General features: G+C 41.2%; 1 long non-coding RNA gene across 1 annotated transcript in view; it reads left to right on the forward strand.

The window, feature by feature from the left end:
- The window catches only part of LOC137151910 (uncharacterized), a 92,065-nt gene extending 88,570 nt beyond the window's left edge, over positions 1–3,495 (forward strand). The window contains exon 4 of the long non-coding RNA XR_010919403.1: positions 3,383–3,495. This is a non-coding gene — a long non-coding RNA (uncharacterized lncRNA). The remainder of the gene's footprint in view (positions 1–3,382) is intronic.
- The last annotated feature ends 10,958 nt before the right edge of the window (positions 3,496–14,453 follow it).

Genomic DNA, 14,453 nt, shown 5'->3' on the forward strand with positions numbered 1-14,453 from the left:
AGCAGGTAAATTACATCGTTATTTACATGTCCTCATAATTTGACCATGAATGTCTGCCTCAACGCCCTTGCCACACAAAGAAGGAATAACTCATATTTGGAGCCCTTTCTTTCCTGACAACTCAGACTTAGCTGTGATGATACCCTGGTATCTGATAACATTAGTCTTTGATGACAATGGTTTTGTTTCCTATTGTGTGTTATCTGTAGTATTTATGGATATTTTCATTTATGTTCTGTATTTTTTTATGATTATTTTATGTGGGTATTTAAAAAGGAGGTAACAGCAATCATTGTGGCTTGCTAATGCAGTGGTTGCTGTGACAACTAGACTGTACTGTTTCCAGTATGTATTGATGCAGCAATAAGAAGTTTAAATTATACTTTTTTCTTTAAAATAAGTTAAATTTGATCAGTTTAAGAGCCTACTATGTGATAGAATCATATAATAGAATCATAGAATATTAGAGTTGGAAGGGACCTCAGGAGGTCATCTAGTCCAACCCCCTGCTCAAAGCAGGACTAACCTCACCTATATCATCCCAGCCAGGGCTTTGTCAAGCCTCAGCTTAAAAACCTCTAAAGATGGAGATTCCACCACCGCCCTAGATAACACATTCCAGTGCTTCATCACCCTCCTAGTGAAAAACTTTTTCCTAATGTCCAACCTAGACCTCCCCAACTGCAACTTGAGACCATTGCTCCTTGTTCTGTCATCTGCCACCACCGAGAACAGCCTAGCCCCATCCTCCCTGGAACCCCCTTTCAGGTAGTTAAAGGCTGCTATCAAATCTCCCTCATTCTTCTCTTTTTCAGACTAAACAAGCCCAGTTCCCTTAGCCTCTCCTCATAAGTCCTGTGCTCCAGACCCCTAATCATTTTTGTTGCCCTCTGCTGTACTCTCTCCAACTTGTCTACATCCTTTTTGTAGTGGGGGGCCCAAAACTGGACACAATTCTCTAAATGCGGCCTTACCAATGCGGAATAGAGGGGAATAATCACTTCCCGTGACCTGCTGGCAATGCTCCTCCTAATGCAGCCCAATATGCTATTAGCCTTCTTGACAACCAGGGCACACTGCTGATTCATATCCAGCTTTTTATCCACTGTTACCCCCAGGTCCTTTTCTGCAGAACTGCTGCCTAGCTCGTCGGTCCCCAGTCTATAGCTGTGCATGGGATTCTTCCTTCCTAAGTGGAGGACTCTGCACTTTTCTTTATTGAACCTCATTAGATTTATTTTGGCCCAATCCTCCAGTTTGTTTAGGTCCTTCTGTATCCTATCCCTACCTTCCAGGGTATCTACATTGATGGCAATGTGTCCCAAAAGTAAGGAGCATAACAGACTGAAAGTATTCTGGACACAGACAAAACCACAAAGGCAGAGCCCAGAGAATGTCCCCAGTAAAGAAGGAACTGGGAAATCTGACAAATCAGATTTATTCCTTATAGAGCCACAGATTTAACATCAAGAAGTTAAAATCGATTTCCAGCTTTATTGGAACCCAGTGGAGCCCTCTAAATAAAGGAGTAATGCAAGGAAAAGTTCTGTTCCCTGTAATCTGGCTGCCGAATTCTGAACTAACTGCAGATGAATACCCAGAAAGATGTGCAGCAGGAAATAAAGAGAGGGAAAAAAGAGGAAGAGGTATGGGATAGAGGATTAGATTTACTAACTTCCAGGCTTTTCCAGTGAGACCCTGTTTGAGATTGGGTTAGGGATGTAGCTTGAGCTAACTACTATTACAGTAATGACATGACATTATAACTGCACAATATATGTCAGGGAAAGTAACTTATAAAGAAGTCACTGTGACAAAACAAACTCTTTTTTTAGGAAAACAGCAGCATGAACACCGGACATTGAGACATGAGTATAGAGCATAAACTAGTGTGATGTGTGTCGCTATGGTTCCAGTTTGTGTGCTGCATTCTTAAATGAAAGAGATTTGTCTGCCTGTATTGTAGAGGGAAAGGCTGTGACAGGATTCAGATGGAGGGGCTTATTAAGTCTATGTCATTATGCAGTGCTGTCCAACGAGAAACACACACATTCTTTTTGCATTTGGAGATAGTACTGAATCCTGTGCACAAGGCTTCAGTATCCATCTACGTGTAATGGGTAAAGCAACTCTTAAAAACTTGTCACATTAACAAGGCTTAAACTAGGCCCAGGGTCTCCAAAAGTTATTCAACTCATTAGTCAATTCTAACCCACATTTCAGTACAGCTGTGCTAGTTAGTTATTAAAAAAATGGAAAAAAATATGTATTCTACTTTTCACAGATGAAAACCCTATTCACAAATTGTGTGTGCAATATCCACCTGTAGAGGGCAGCGGTGTCTGATTTCCTCAAGGGTATGCTTGACCTCTACTGGGTAAACCACAAGCTACATTATAGGCATGTCTAATTTGGATATAAGGATATTGCTCTTCAGGGACTGCTGATAAAATCCCTACTCCTACTAATACAGTCAAAATTATTTAATTACCTATAGTCCATGAAAGAGCAAGTCATTTTGTTTTTACCTTTTCTGAATTACTTAAAGACAGACAAATAATGTTCTCCTCCAACTCCCCCCCCCCCCCCATCAACATTTGAAACTGGGTAGAGTACATCTAATGTTGCCACTGAACAGTTATTTAATGGAGCAATTACAGTAGTAACATGAATGCAAGGTATAGTTAAGCAGGAATAATCAGGATTTCTTTAATGACGAAAAATTATATCACAGTGTGTATGAAGAAAGAATCCTTATGGATTTTTCAAGGAATAGACCTAAGTCTTAGCTCACCTTGGTGTGACCATACAATGAACATCATTAAGTAAACCCACAGCACAAGAGCTGGCAAGCAAGTGTATTTTACTAGAATATGCCAACTGGACACTTAAGACTAAAGGCTCTTTAGGAATTGTGAGTGTGCCTGAATGCCCTTCTGGAGTGTTTCATTATTATTGTATGCAGGTGACCATCCTGTATCTCATTTTACAGATGGGGAATCATCATCATATGATCTTTAACTGGGTGAGAACTGCATTTTATCCTTTGGATGGAGACATGCTTTTCTGGAGGGTTTCATAGGAATATAAATTTGTATCTTTTCCTAATGTTTAATCCATTTCAGGTTGAGAGCATTATACTATGCTGCCGTCGCACACATTTGTGTTCAGTACAAATAAAACTGCTGTATCTTTGCTAAAGAAGAGTTCATATGGTTATTGTGAGAGAAATAAATGCAAATAAGTATCTGTATTCTGCAGATGGTTATAAACTCCTCTGCTTTTCAGTGGCTTAACTGGAAAATTGGGTTAAGCCTTAGGGCATGAGCAAAGTAGGGTTTTGTATTTATTCTGTATAATCTATTTTTTCCTTTCTTTTTAGTATTTGTTTACTTGTCTGGTTTTTCTTCCTGGCCTCCTTTCTGCTGCTCAACCCTGGGTTTTGCTCTCATGTTGTTTATTGGAGTGAAGACATGAAAGGAGAAAGAAATGGACATTTTAATCAATTAACTATAGCTTGATTAAAGTGTCATTTTTCATTATTATTTATTTATTTATTTTATTATGTTTAAAGTGTCTTTATTTACAATTGGACCCAGTTGGGCTTTTGAATGCATGCAGAACAAAGCCACTTTTTGCATGGAAGAGCAAACTTTGAATCCAGACTGTATTTGATCAAGACCTCACTTTAATCATAGATCACATGAAAGGCCTACATATAAAGTAACGCATATTACTAATCTTACTATGAGACCTAAATGTTTATGATAGAAGGGAATAGCTTTTCTCCACTGCAGAACACTCGTATGTGTCGACATAGCAAGTTACACTCTGAATGCAGGTCGACAAAAAACAGTGTAATGTTTTTAAGTACTAAACATGAACCTTATTGGTGGGGTGGGGGAAGAAAAGATGGAAAACTGGGAGAAGGAGCTGATCCTGACTGGGAAGATGACTGGGTCTGAGAGCCAGAAGAGTGAGTGGAAAGAGATGAGGGTTAGGGCAGACAGATGTGATAGAGAGTTGGGGTGTAAGGGTAGAACTGGGACCAGCTGGACAAAGAGACTGGGACGAGGAATGCTGAAACTGGACAAGGAGTATAATGAGGGATACTGGGAGTGAGAGACAGACAGACTGGAAGGGGAGGTGGAATGGGAGGGAACTGGAACTTGCTGGGTAAGGAGACTAGGACTGTACGAGAACCCTGAGGAGTGGAGACAGGAGCTGGCTAGATATAGAAATGAGTTTGGGATGATGAGTCAGTGATGGGGAAGACAGAGGACTGGGACACAGACAGGGTTTGAATGGTGTAGTAACTAAGGTCAGGGCCACACATTGAACAATGAGAAGACAAAATATGGAAGTGAGCACTATGCATTCGGTGCACTAAATGAGTGAGGAGTGCTTTGGAAAAAACTGTATGCTATATAATTATAGAGTGGCATAATGCATATGCTGAAGGGAGCCAAATTAAGATTGCATAAACAACCTTAATTCCAGAATTTCCTAACTTTTGAGTCCTTCAGTTTGAAACCTTAATAATGTTCTTTTAACATATGTGTCTGTGCAATACATACATAGAACATAAGACTAACCCTGGATCAAACAGCACCACAGAGGATCCCAACTTTTGATTCTCAAATCCGAGATGTTTCTCATAGTATCCAAGTCAGCAGAAAATTGTTGCAACTAAAATATCCTTTCATATACCACACAATTGATGGTTAAATATTTTATTTTGATATCTCTGTCTCTCATTGTTCAAGAATTAAACTCAGCTCCCTCCTTTCCAGATCATCTTTGTGTTGGACCCTGTAACAGAATAAGAACTCACCCTAGGCTTGGAGTCCTGGCTCCTGTACATCAGGTCCCAAAAGAGGAAACAATTCTAGTTTTAGCTGGGGGAGAGGGGGGGAGGGGGAAGAGCAGAACAGCTCCATTCAGCCACAAATTTCCCCCAAGCCTCCAGAACATACACAGGCTGACTTTCTTCCACTTAGTTCGAGTGCCGAGAAAGGGTTTTTTCACTGAACCACAGCACTACTTGTGGGAAAAACACAACCACTACCACCATATTTCTTATTGTAATAACAGTCTCTGGGCATCAGTACAGCCCTTTTCAGTACAAGTCCACAATGTATTTCCCCCAGTTCCTCCTTTTCCCTAGATAAGGCCTATTACAAGAATCTGTCACGAGACCAAGAAAATAGCTCATTTCCTTCCCCAGGAACACATTTTCCCTCCCTACCCCAGACCCTTTTTTCCAAATGGCTTCACCAGTTAGAAGGCACAGCTGTCAGCCCTACCTACCACTCAACAGCCTAACAAGCCACAGCTGCCAGCTTTTCTCTCCAAGTCTGGCAGCTCAGTTAGTCCTTAATGACTAGGGAAATTACCCCCTTCATAGTTCACATAGGGTGCACATACTCTGTCCCTGTCACAGACCAACTTAGCAGACCATACAGTGCGGTATAGTGAACTGCTGGAGCCAAGTGTACTTGCAAATTTTAAGAATTTGGATGTGCAATACTTTTATACTGTTTCTTCTGAAAACAAGTCACCAAATAGTCAAATTCTGCAGCAGATTTAGTCAAATATTCCACTCTTCCTCATTGCATAGAAATTAAGGATAGCAGTAGAGTATACTGAATCACGGTATAATAGGAGTGCCATCACTTCTGGACATATATCTAGAAGGCATCACATCTGGGTATGCTGGCATAGCACCAAACGAATAGGATTCCTGCCCTGACTAGTGTTTCCAGAAGTGACTTGCTTGTGGCATGAAAAACTGATGTCACCTTGCAAAAAGAGTAGCATGGTTAATAAACCTACTTTGCTCGCAATTCCACTGCATTTCTAACAACACCTGCATGCTGGAAGAAAGTTATTTTCTTGAGGATATCATGTTAGATATCAAAGTACCATAGAAATTGAATCTACTATAGCTAGTTTATCTAAACGTGTTCAGTCTGTCTCTAGCTGAAATCAAGATAAGCCACAAAATCATTGCAAAGCATCTCATGCTTCAGGGACTAAACTGAATCAGTGCAGGGATTGAGAAGGCAATTTCTTCCTATTATTAACTAACTTCGCTACTGCAGCAGTGCCCTAAATCCAGAATCAGGCCAGACCGCATGGTGCTAGGCAAAAACAGAATGACAGTGCATGCCCCAAAGAACATACAGCATTACATAACTGGCCAGGTCCATTATAGAGGGTTTTCATCTCCCTTTTACACATCTGGTATTGGCCACTGCCAGAGGCCATCCATTCCCCAGAGCTGGGCTAACAGGCCTTCTCTATTCACATATTAATGTTGTGTTTAAAAACAAAACAATTTTTTTTTCAGATAAATGAAAGAGACAGAAATTTTCTTATTACTAGAACACAGAAGAAGAGTTGAAGTATTTCTTTCAGCACTAAGCTGAGAGATTCCCTCCTGAAGGGCTGAATTCTGGTTGGGGCTGCACACAGGAAGATGGCAGGTAGCCCATATCTCAACACTGTTCATATTTATTTGGTGAACACAGAGCTGTGTGTCTGTCTCCTGTTCTTTTCTCCTGTCAGCAGGATGAGGCCTGTTAACTTAGGGCCTGTCTACACAGTCAGTCTGCAGCAAGCCAGGGTGGGCAAATGTACAGTGCACTAACCTGCCATGCACTAACTGGCTGTGTGCACCCTGCTACATGTTTGAAATAGCCATAGGTCAAAGCACATGAGACATCTTTCAGTGTATGGTAACAGGGTGCATGCAAACAGTTTGTGTGCACTAATACCAGGGCCCCCACATGTGGGGGGGAAAGGTACACTTTACTAGGGCCCGGTGGCCCTGGGGGTGCCCAGCCGAGGCTGCAACCCTCATGGCTATGAGTGTGGGAGAGGGCCCATGTTACAAGTTTGTACTGGGCCCGAAAACGTTATACTTGGGCCCTGACTAGTACAGTGACACACTGGTTTGCCACACACTAACTGACCATGTAGGCAAGCCCATATATATACAGGCACAATGTGGGTTCATATTGTGGGGGAGGGGTGATCTTGGAAATCTAGGCCCAGAGATGGCGTTTGCATCTTGCTCAGAAACCACCGAGGTACTGCTCGTGCTTATTTCTTCCAAGATTGAGTTCCTGATTTATGGGTCGTTCATTTGAAAGCCCTGCTTCCCGTACACCCCACTTTCACAAGTGAATGCTGATCACTTGTTTTAAAGAAACAAAATGCTTAATTTTGGCCTGTTGACACTGACATTCATGTAAACATACACAAACAAAGAAATGTATCTGTTCGGTTTTTTTACTTGTTTGTCCAATTCATTACCCCCAGCGGTAATAGTTAATGAAAAAAACTCTATTAATTAAACATTCAGAACAATGCAGTTTGTTGCTGCCAGCCACTTGTTTAGAATAATCTTATATGCATCATAAGCTTCTATCTCTGTGTTTAATTGCTTTTTTTATTTCCCTTACGCCAGAGCACTTTTTCAAAATCTCTCCTGACCTTTCATACTGCTTTTGCATTTCATGAAACTTCAGTTAAGAAATGTTTAATTACTAAATTAATCACTTTTGCTTTTTTAATCTGTTTATACTTTTCCAGTTGGCTTCTTGTTCTTTGGCTGTAATTCTTGCTGATTTGCAGCGATGCCTATTTTAAGGTAGAACTGGCCTCTCTCAGACACCTACGATGACGACTTCATAAGTATGGGTCACCCCTGAGTGCCGATCTTTAAGCTCGCAAGTAGTCTCACTGCAGTCAATGAAATTGCTTGCATGCTTAGTCAGGGGCAGAGACAGAAACATGTCTCACCAAAACAGGAATCGCACAAGGGGGCCATAACTGAATCAAATAAGGATCTATGCTTTCATATCCCAAGGTCTTCGTTCAGTGCCCAAGGAGTAGTATTGACTCAGCATTGGCCTGATCCATGCCCACTGAAGTGAACAGGAGTCTTTGCTCTGGCTTCGGTGGGCTTTGCTTTAGGCTTTGAATAGACTGGGGACAGAGCTATTCATTCAGCTACACAGGTTTAAAGCTGCGGTAAACAGAATTATCCTGGATTTACACTTATGTCACTGACAGCAGAATCGGGCTTATTAATATTAATGAAATGACAATGTAAAAGTCATAGATTGAAAAGTCATAGTCATCCAGGTTAGATATATTTGGTATGGCTTGGTTACATGTATCACAAGATCAGCCAAGGGATCTGGAATAAAGAAGAATTAAATGTAACTACCTCTGACTTTACTGGGGCTACTCGTGTGAAGAGAGGGTGCAGAATGAAGCCTCAGGTCTAGGCAGTGCAACCTGTACTTACACAGATGAGCACTTACATAGAGACGGTCTCTGGTTCACTAAAGCAACTTGTGCTACAAAGCCCCCTGGCAGGGTAATGAGGGAGGGGGCATGGTGGAGCCAAGCTCCTCTGAACCTGATCTTCCACTCCCATCAAGTCTGCCAGTCCCACAGGCTTCAACTTGTTAGGGATCATTAGTTTGCAGAATTACAGGGGTTTCAGCATGAGACGGTAGCATGTGCTGTGCATCCTTTTACAGAAGCAACAAAAGAAAGAAAATCCTCAGGACTGGCTTGTAACCCTATAAGAGGCAGCATATAGTTGTACTGTTCTAGGAACATAACAGGAACCAAACTGTAACTCAGGCATGATTTAGTCCCTGCTTCCTCCTTGCGCCATGGGGAAAGAAAGCAAGTCCTTTTGCTAGCACAATTTATCTCCCTCTGCACTGCTCTACTCCTGTACATCTTCACAAAACAGGCAGTAGGAGCGTGATGGCACATCTTCTCACCCATGTTCAGTGTACAGTGGTGCATTAACATGCCCCATTCCCCTCCACGGGCTCAATCAGAGTCCTCAGGGTTTACGATGAATGTATTTCACAATTGATCCTTTTTAGGTTTAGAAAGAATCATTTATGCCTTTGGTGATGCTGCTATTTCCTGTTTGCTGTAGCTAATTTGCTCTCTTCGCTTTGATTTTATTGGGAACCCAAAGTGTATGCATACATTCAGCCCCAACATCCTTGATTTATGAAAGAAAAAAATTAAACCCATGTTTAAAGTGAAGCTCTGGACCTGCCTAATCAGCAGAACTTGAAACACTTGCTTCCCAAATGTTACGCATCTGCTGAATCAGTAGGTTTTTTGTACCTGCAGGTGTGGAGATCTCTTCTCTTCCTTGTTTTTTTTTAAAAACCACTTTTTACAGCCTAAGCTTAAATGAGTACTGTTGTCCTTCATTAAGGCTCATGTTTTGCAAATGTGCAATATAGCCACATGTGCCTTCCAATTAATAGAAAAGCATACTCAGGTAGTAGAAGATAGAAAAGAAATGCTTTTGGGTGTTTTCTTTCTCCTAGTTACCCACCAGAAAATGAACATACAAGTAGCAGACCTGGTTGCCCTAATGGCAACCAAGAGTCCAAATTACGTGACCTAAGGTAGGAAGACAGAGGGAAAAAGAAGAGACTAAAGAAAGAAGAGAACGAAGGGTGTCAGCGCTGGCCCTAGACCAAATGGCACCCCAGGTGAGGATTTTCCCTATTTGTTAAACTTTTGAATACTTTATTTTTTCATGCATTTGTAGCTCATTTCACAACTTTGAGCACAATTTGCATTTATGATTTTTCCCTGTCATATAAGACAATAAATTTGCATGCTAGGATCTGTATTTATTCATGCTATATGTAAGCAAATAACAAAAATAATTTCCTCTAAGCTTATAGAACCTTTTTAATTTTAAGAATAACTGAAATGTACTATCAAGAAATTGAACTGTTCACCCGCATTGGGTTGGACCAGTATTAAATAGAGTTACAGTAGGTGACCAACCTTAGAATGTGAACCTTCATCCTTTAGTTCAAAAGGTCATTTTTCTCATGAAATGAAACACAGTGTCAAAGACGTGCAAAGACTGGCCAATGGCATTTCAAGCAATAAAACAGCAGGCGATGTCAGTCTCTCATCAACCATCATCAGTAGAAGATATGTTTTAGTGAGCCTGAGCATCAAAAAGCTGCGCTCACCATTCACAACCATGACCAGCAGTGTGAGCAGAATCCTGAAAGCTATCCACACATTAGGAAAAGTGTCCTTCTGCATCATGAATGAATTGGAGAACTTGGAGTGGAGAGTGCTTCCCATGGGGCAAAATGTGATGGATGTTGTCTAATTCTACATACATTCTTTATCATTGATATCCAAACTTTATTATTCTTTGCAAGGAAAAGGGTAATGGAGACTAGACACTCGAGCACGTTCCTCCAATATTGGGTTTCTACATTAATAATGCATTGGTTTTCTGCATCTACGCATATATTCAGCTTCAGCCTGGACTCAACCTCTATCCATTTGGAGTAGGCCGTAAAATGGCTGGGTGACTTTTCATGTTACTTCAGAGCATCAGCTAAGTTATGCCTGTAATTATACCTGGAAAGTGCAAGCAATGATTTGGCATTCTTGTCAAATATTTTGCAACAAAAACATAACACTTTATCAGTTGATTTAGAGTAAACTAGTCAACGCCGATTCAGTTTCTCATCATTCTTGAGCATTCTTTCACAGTGTGACTTTGAGAAGTGTCGTTTTTGCTCATTTACTGGAAATGTCATATCCTTGATTTTGCCCGACCCATTCAAAGTTATATGATCAATATTGGCAGAGCTTAGGATCACCGGCCATAAAGCACGATCTGATGTATCGATTTGTGGTGTACAATTTTTCTCACTACTGTTTCTGTCATTATGCATGGCTGATTCTTCTTTATCATTTCTCTCCTTTTCATGTGAGCCACATTCCTCTTTGTCATCACTCTCCTTTACACTGCCAGGAAAACTGGACAATTCTCCATCACTTTCATCACATTTCCATTCCTTATCTTCTGGTAAATCTGCTAATTCCTTAGTAATAGCTTCGCTCCTCAATTTCTTCTGCCCTGGGACAATCGCTATTGCCTAAAGCTTTGTCTATGTTGTTCTGTTTCAGATATTTTCCCATCAGATTTGCCCTTGCTGCAAACTAGATTGCAACTGAGGTTTTTGCTTCCTATACTGAGCTCCTGAAGGCTTCTTTGGGGTCATCTTTTATTTTCTACAGGGGAAAACAGACAGTATTAGAGAGAGCAAAAATCTATGTTCTGCAGTCTTAGAAAGTCATCAAACGTTATGCGCTAAACATGGAAAAAGAAGTAACACTATTTATTTTATATTGTTGCATAGATAGGGGATTGTAGCAGAGATATCTCTGGTGTCTCATTAAATATGTCCTATATTACTTACACTCTTCAAGTCTTAAAACACAAGTACACTTTCACGATTACACAATAAAACAAGGTTCACAATATCTCAGCTGGGCTCTCATTTCACTTCAGTTTGTTCTTATATCTCACTGACTTACTGGCGATGCCCCACCCCTCATATACCCACGAAAGCATGGCTGAGGTTGAGGAAAATGTAGTTCTCAGAAAGTCTGGAAGGTTCCACGAGATTCTGCAAAGGTCCAGAACATTCCAGGAGGTTAGTGAAAAATGAGTCTACATACAGATACCAGAAACATTTTCCTTCAAACATTCTATTTTCCCTTTTGTCACTAACAACAAAACATCACCCTGAACCCAGTGCCTCCCAAGCCAAGTACCTCAGGTGGTTGCTTGGGTCACCTGCCTCTAAATCCGGCCACTTTTCTTTTGAAATTAAAATGTTTCCAGATTGCATCCAAAAATAGCCATCTACCTTTGGGATTTAAAAATCTCAAACAAATTCAGAGACGGATTCTGACCTCATTCACACTGGTCTGAATCAGAATTAAAATGGGCACCAGTGGAGTTATGCTAGTGTGACATCAGGATTAGCCCCTCAACATTTTCACTTTACCAGCATCTCTGATCCCTCTAACATTGAATCAAAGCACTATGCTTGCTGCATCACACCAGGGCTTTGCTTGGGACCCCCGGACTCTCCCTCCTAAGGTTTTTCTATTTTCCACCTGCTGAAATTTCAACCTGAATGCACTGCTGTACCCAGGAGACTTACCTGAGTTACAGAACTGCTAAATACTATGGGCTAAGTTGTGGTTAGTTGACACACAGCTGCGCAGAGGACCCTTTACTCACACAGCCCACATAAGGGCTGCCCAAAATTGCAGCCTCTGAGCTTTAAGAAGGCAGGGTCTGCTGCTGAGCTCAGGATTGATCCTGCAAAATGCTGACTGCTCTGGGTCCAATCCAACAAAGCACTTTAGCATGTGCTTAATACTAAGCAGAGTGAGTTCTTCCACTGACTTCAGTGACTTAAGCACATGTTTAAATGCTTTTCTCAGCATCTTGCAAGAATAAGCCCTTGCTCCCACTGGGAGTGGCTCACTGGAGAGAGAGCAGGAAAGAATGGAGAATAGGCAGCGCCTTGGCTCTGCCTTGTCATTTGCCAACCAGATGTGTTGGCCAGCTTTGTGTGGGGAGAGTATTCTGCATCTGTTGAAGGACTGTAGCAAATTACGCTCTGTGTGTGTGGGAGCTTGGAGGGAGGGTGGGGATTGAACTGTTCTTCCTAAGGAAGATTCCTCCTGATGCTCCCTTTTGTCAGGACTGTGGTGAAATGCCACAAAATTTAGCCCTCGGTTTTGCTGGACATTTACAGTTCTAATTGTAGCTAGGATTTGTAATTGTGCTCAGTATTTACAGGCATACTCTTGGGAATACTTTTCAACAGGTGCAATTGATGGCAGTGCCTACCAAGGTTATTTTCGCATATTAAAATGTTTGAAAGTATAGTTTGTTACAAAGAAAAAGAAACTGTGTTGGCCTTGGCCAATGCAAAACTGTGCTCCCTTGTGCAGTTATTAACTTCCTGTAATTGAGCTCATAGAAATGCATTTTCATAAGATGAGCAGTGCTACACTGTGTTTTGTGCATTTTTGTTTACTTTGGAGGATGGTGTTTGCCTGCCTTTGAAATCACTGACTCACACAGTATGAAGATGATTATGAACTAGTAATGCATCAGGCTGATGGCCAAAACATTATTACTTTCATGGTATGGAGAATCATGCTGATCTCAGTTGCTCTTATTTCCTATGAAAAGAAAGCAAAGGCTTGCATACTTCAAAGTGAGGCCTTAATTAGAAATGTAGATTTAAAAAATTATCTAGATTACACATGAGCATTTACAGCAAACTGCACAAAGTGCTGGTGTATGAAGCTCCTCAGAGTTTATGACCTTTCTGCCACTTTGGCAGTTGCTCTCTCTGCACTGTGCGCTGGAAGATGCCTGGTAGGTAGACCTCCAAGAGGTTCTGGGAAACACAGGCACTACCCCTTCCCAATTCCTCTGAACTCTGTGTCCCCATTTCCCTTCTGCACCTGCCTGCATAAGGGAACCTAGCCCTGGCGAGTGTAAACTACATCCAATCAACAGATGTCGCAGCATCCATGTCCTCACTGTGTACTGGGGACCTGATTCAGGCACAGATCAGGACTATACTAGTTTTGCCAGAATAGCTACGTAAGTCAAGGGTGTGGGGAAAAGAAACCAAAACCCACACATCCCAGATGACATTGCTATGCTGGCAAAAGCCCCAGAAGAGTTATTCTGTTGACACAGCTAAAACCATTCAGGGAGGTGGTCTTATTATGCTGACAGAAAAGCTCTTTTCACAATAAGCTGCATCTATGGTAGGGAGCTCTGCTGGTATACCTATACCAGAAAAGCATTTGTAGTGTAGACTAGGACTCCCTCAGGGTGGTACAACTCTTCCCCACACTGTCCTGAAAGATACTTGATCTGAAGGTACAATACCACTGACTGGAATGAGGAGAATTCACTCCCCATGACCATTCACAGTCCTTTGTCTCTTGCTTAAACTTACTTGAGCAATGCCAGTGGTAGTATTTATGATGTGGACACTTATTCACTGAACACTGGTCAGAGCCTAATGAATTTATTTCACATAGGCCAATGAACAGCCATTATTTGCTATCAATTTTCAGTCACTATTACCCTGGACCTCATTACATTTTTTCACACCCTTGCCCTTCCTGGTTCTTGCTGGGACCAAAGATAGAAGTACTGAAAAAAGATGATGAGAAAGTCTGTTTTAATAAATTTTTCATCCATAGTTGCAGATTCCAATTGTTCTCTGAAGAAGTACCAGGGGAGAAGTCTGTCTTTTCAGGTTCAGACTATCTAGTCTACTATGATGCATCTGGAAGCTAATATCTGCTACTTCACAGCAAAACAATGCCCCGGAGAAACATTTATATCCTCATAATATACTACTTTAAAAAGTTATATAGCCCAATTAGCAGACCCCATAGGTATGTCATTGCAAACAAAATGTGCACTGAGTTGCATAGATAATGCAAGCAAATCATATTAATGTGTACGCATATGGATAACATGTTAATTTCTCTCCATATTTACCCAATTTACATATGCAATT

This window comes from Emydura macquarii, unplaced genomic scaffold (assembly GCF_026122565.2).
Source record: "Emydura macquarii macquarii isolate MOO-44397 ecotype Brisbane River unplaced genomic scaffold, CSIRO-AGI_Emac_v2 contig_1119, whole genome shotgun sequence".
In the NCBI taxonomy this organism is placed as follows: domain Eukaryota; kingdom Metazoa; phylum Chordata; order Testudines; family Chelidae; genus Emydura; species Emydura macquarii.